The sequence below is a fragment of the Erythrolamprus reginae genome, chromosome 2 (genome assembly GCF_031021105.1).
Source record: "Erythrolamprus reginae isolate rEryReg1 chromosome 2, rEryReg1.hap1, whole genome shotgun sequence".
Classification (NCBI taxonomy): Eukaryota; Metazoa; Chordata; class Lepidosauria; order Squamata; family Dipsadidae; genus Erythrolamprus; species Erythrolamprus reginae.
In genome coordinates, this window is record NC_091951.1 from 94,837,827 (window position 1) to 94,843,455 (window position 5,629).

The window sequence follows — 5,629 nt, forward strand, 5'->3', positions numbered from 1 at the left end:
GGCTTTCTAAACCTCCTGTCATTCATCATTTGACCATGTTAGTTCCTATTTTCAAAAGAACTCACAAAATCATTTTCACTGCAGTCAGTATTATTTACATGAGAGGATGTTAAAATGCAGTAACAAATGTTGGTCTGTGAAGCCTTTAACATGCAAACTCCTGAATGTTACAAGTCTTGCTTCTTTGGTAGAGTTAAGCCCAGTCTGATTAAGATGATGTACATCCTTGTTCATTTCCTCATTCCATTTCACTACAGAAATCCTGCATAATAAACACTGTCCATTTTGAACTTGAAACCTTGAGTAAAAAACTGAACCATGATATCTTAAAAGTTCAGTGTTTCCTTAAAGTTGCAGCTGTCTCCTAATTGTTTAAAATTTCTAGGGTTGAAATTTAGGTTTTAATGCTTCTTTAGCTAATAGGAATTTCCCCAATAAACCTACAATTCTCAAAGTTCATTGTACAATTCTGTCAGCAACAAATTAACTTCCAATCTATCCAATTGCAAGTCTGGTTACCTGTATCTGAGTATAGTATAAGGGCAGACTAGATGGACCAGGAGGTCTTTTTCTGCCGTCAGACTTCTATGTTTCTATGTTTCTATTGCCCTTAGGTTGATTTATAACTTGTTACATCATCGCTCTTTATCTAAAATTTCATTCACAACTTGTAAGTTTAAAAACTTTTTTTCCCAAAGGGTTTCAAGAAGGCTTTGAAATTAAGTTGTTCTGGCTCTCTCTTTTATATGTGTGGGCATTGTAACATATACGTAATATAATGCATAATGTTAATCCTTAATATATTGTTATTTTCCTTTTAAATATAATCCAGATTTCTTTTATAACCAGCTTTCACAACAAAACGTAGACAATTTCTCTCAAAGATAAAAAAGTAGATGTTCTGTAACGAAAATGTCTACCGGAAAAATTAAGATAATATCCCTCACAGGAATATTCCCAGAGAATAAATAGAAATGAAAGAAATTATCCCTCTCTTTAGAGAAAAAAAAAGGAAAACCAGATATATATACAAAATAAAGTAGCAGTGGATTTTTTTGAGGCAGTCATGAGGAGGTAAGTATCAAGGTTCCAAATAGCATCCAAAACTAACTCAGACTCCAAGGCAAAATATTCTTCAAATTTCCAATTTATTAGCAGAGCCATGTTAGCACATCTGAGAGAAACCAGAATCTGCAGTCCCTGGGATTTCTCCACCCAGTTGAAAGTCCAAGTCCTTATCCCCAAACCCCCAAGTCCATGTTGATCAATCTTCAACAGTCAACCTGGCAAGAATCCACCCATCTGCTTCTGTGCAGGTGCAGGAGTGCGAAGAAAAAGGATGACCTTGACTGTCTAGAAAGAATTTATTATGGCTATATACAGACAGTCCTCATTCAATTCCCCCTCCCAAATTCCCACAGTAAAGCCGCCCCCAGTCCACGAAGAAGGACAGCATATAAGTCCAATTAATAAATAAATAATAAAGAATGTGCATTAAAATACTATGACGTGTAGCAGGCTTCAGCCTCACAGTAACAATGATTTGATGGCTCATACTGAAGTGAATTAGAAATACTTTCATTTGCTTTGCAAAATATTTTGATAGTAACAACCATTGAGAAAATCCAGTAAAATGAAAAGATACCTATTTTGTCACTTAGTTTTTGTGCTGCTATAAAAAGAAATAGGATTTTTGATCTAGAACGTATCTTTAAACTGCCTTCATTAATTTTCAGGTCATTCCTTTTATCTGCATAATTCCATCTTCAATGAAGCTTTCAAGGTCCGATTTGAATAGGAGCCTTATTGTTAGCATTAATAATTTCTTTGATAGTTTAAGGTGGTTTTGGAATGTAGATTTGTTAAGAAAGCTAGTCACAAATTCTTAGCCTTGAATTGCAGCCACAGCTGTTTGTCAGTCACGCCTCTTTGACAAACCTGCACATATTTCTCCATATGGAAAAAGGGGAAAGGAAAAACGTCATCCGTTAATATAGGGGTGTCAAACTCAATTTCATTGAGAGCCACACAGGGGTTGTTTTTGACCAGGGGAGGGCAGGGTGGGTGTGGCCAGGGTAGGCATGGGCAACTCAATGCCACTTGTGTCGGGGGACACCTGTGTTGGCCCAAGCGTTCTGCCAATGCAAACAGGCTCCTGAAGTCTGTGTTCAGCTGCGACAGCCTACTGCAACCCTCTGCCAACAAAAATGGAGCTTGGGAGGGCTCTTTTCGCAGGCAGAGGCATTGTGGGCCAGTCTTTCACTGTTTCCAGGATGGCCCATGGGCCAGATCTAAGAACCCGGATATAGCCCATGCATTAATATTTCACCATCTTCCCATTATTACTTGCCAATCTAATTCATGCTGACATCACTCCGGTACACTTGGGCTTTTTCATATGTACAATTAGCTGCATTCCTTCTGTTTTATTTTCAGTCATTATTAACATTTTTAATTAGCCAGATAGATTTTTTTTTAGATGTCTCCCATTATTTATCATTAGAAATTATGATTGTGTAATTTATAAATTCTTCGGGAATTTCTAGCTACAGTATCTTGAGCTTCTTTTCCTAGTATACCTAGCCATAGAACAGTAACACCTCCCTGGTTTTATTTATATCAATTTAACTGAATTGTAGAATACATTCAACTCATGCATGGCTTTTCATACATTGAATTCCAGCAGGCAATCACCTCCCAGGCTCCTGAATTGTAGTAATTTTATTAGTGAATTTTGCTGTATTGGCTGAGATAAGATCCACATTCTGAAAGACGTTTTCGGCAATGTACAGTGATACCTTGTCTTACAAACTTAATTGGTTCTGGGACGAGGTTCTTAAGGTGAAAAGTTTGTAAGACGAAACAATGTTTCCCATAGGAATCAATGGAAAAGCAATTAATGCGTGCAAGCCCAAAATTCACCCCTTTTGCCAGCCAAAGCGCCCGTTTTTGCGCTGCTGGGATTCCCCTGAGATTCCCCTCCATGGGAAACCCCACCTCCGGACTTCTGTGTTTTTGCGATGCTGCAGGGGAAACCCAGCAGGAGAATCCCAGCATTGCAAAAACAAATGCTTCGCTGGCAACGGAAGTCCAGAGGTGGGGTTTCCCATGGAGGGCAGCCTCAGGGGAATCCCAGCAGCACAAAAACAGGTGCTTCACTGGCAACGGAAGTCCGGAGGCGGGGCATCCCAGTGGCAGCGGTGGGTTTGTAAGGTGAAAATAGTTTGTAAGAAGAGGCAAAAAAATCTTAAACCCCAGGTTTGTATCTCGAAAAGTTTGTATGACGAGGCGTTTGTAAGATGAGGTATCACTGTATTTGGGGAATTAGTTGCCATGACTCTGAGGTTTGTGTTTCTTAAACATCTGTATTTTGTTACTCTCATCTTACTTCCCATCATTATTTTATGGTTTTTCCACTGCACTTTCCCATTTTATTTCATTGATATCTCTAGTTTACTGAGTTATTTAAACTGGTAATGAAACAAAAAAATCAGGACAGGAGAAGACAGTATTCCAGAGATGTCAGCAGGAACAGGAGCAGTGCATATAGATGTCTTTATCTCACATGGCCTGATGGTTTTAAAATATATGGCCATGTGTGAATGAAGTAAGACTTTGCTATTGAAAAGGTCAATATAAAACATGTTCAATATTTTTATATACGAGGATCGCCCAGAAAGTAATGCACCACATTTTTTTCTTCAACAATTATTTATTGAACACAATGAAACTTACACACAAGAATGTCTTCTACACTTCCTATTTTTCCACGTAATCTCCGTCTCGTTCTATGGACTTCCTCCAGCAAGACACAAGTGTGTGTCGGTACCACTCCTTTTTCTGGTCATGAAGCCATTTCTGCGCTGTGCAAATCATCTCTAATGGCCTCACCTTCTGTGGCCAGTGACTAACCGTACTTCTGTCGGTTCTCCATAAACTGTACACAAATGTTTGTGAATGTTCCCAACAGTTTATTTCTCCACAGTGAGAATGACAATGACAACATGCTGCTTGTAATGTACATCACTTACAGATAATAATAATAATAATAATTAATAATAATTAATAATAATAATAGTATTATTATTTATTAAATTTGTATGCCACCCCTCTCCGTAGACTCAAAGAGGCCATTTCGAAACACTGCTGCAGCTACACTATCTGTCTGAAGAAATGCAACATTTAGACACGCATCCTGACAATTCAAATAATGCATATCTAAAGTTTCGCATTCATACCATTTCTGTAGGCTGAGAAAAAAAATGTAGTGCATTACTTTCTGGGCAACCCTTGTAGTCAAATAGAAAATTTTTGATAGTCGGTTTCGGCTTATACTATAATTCAAGTTAACATCAGGAGTTGATATTTATTTATTTATTTATTTATTTATTTATTTATCAGATTTGTATGCCGCCCCTCTCCGCAGACTCAGGGCGGCTAACAGCAGCAATAATACAATGTAAACAAATCTAATATTTAAGTTAATTTAAAACCCCAATTTAGAAACCAATCATACATACTAACATACCATGCATAAATTTTATAAGCCTAGGGGGAGGGAAAGTCTCAATTCCCCCATGCCTGACGACAGAGGTGGGTTTTAAGGAGCTTACGAAAGGCAAGGAGGGTGGGGGCAACTCTGATATCTGGGGCGAGTTGGTTCCAGAGGGTCGGGGCCGCCACAGAGAAGGCTCTTCCCCTGGGTCCCGCCAAACGACATTGTTCTGTGGGACCTAACTGGTCGCTGGGATTCATGCGGCAGAAGGCGGTCCCAGAGGTATTCTGGTCCGGTGCCATGAAGGGCTATGTTGTGGCCCTATTGGCTGTCAGCAGAAATAGCAGCAGTCGGCAGGGAGAGGCGGAGCCTAGGCCAACTTAGGCAATTTTGGAAGACTCTGATGAGGAAGCAGGACCAGAGGCAGATACAGAGGCAGATACAGAGGCAGGGCCTTCTGTCCTCCCCAAGGTGGAGAAGCAGCTGTCTTCAGAGCCTGAGCTAAGTGAAGGGGAGGAATAGATGGGGCCCATCCCAGATACACATATGCATAGGGAGAAGAGCAATAGAAAGCAGTAAGCCGGCTCTCAGAAGACAGACGCTAGCTAGCCAGCCCCACCCTGGCTGGGAAATAAATAATTGGGGTTTGGGAGTGGCCGGTTGTCCCAGACAACCATTTGTTTTCCAATGTATATCTATCATATTGGATTCCTTTGCCAGAACCAAGTTTGTTGGGACTAATTGCTCTATATTTGAGGTGCCAATGGAATCTTCCTGCTGGGAAATAATAGGGAGTGAATTTGCCTCCGCCAACGTGAACAAAACTGTTCCAGCTCTGGCTTAAACAAAAAAAGGGTTTGTGTTACTTGTGAGAAAGCAGTTTGTCGCTGCTTGCAAAGGCTGGGTCAGAACATGATGTGTGAATTTATACACAGGTTCTAATGAACAGATATTCCAATTCTAATCATTAACGGACAATGTTGCCCTGAAACACAGGCAGAAATTTTAATGAAAGGGAATAAGAAATGCTTTCACAAAATCTAAATCCATCATTCCAATAATTTCTGTATGACCAAACAATGCAAAATCTATTTGAAGGAAGGAAAAACAAGCATAATGGCAATAGTGGCTACA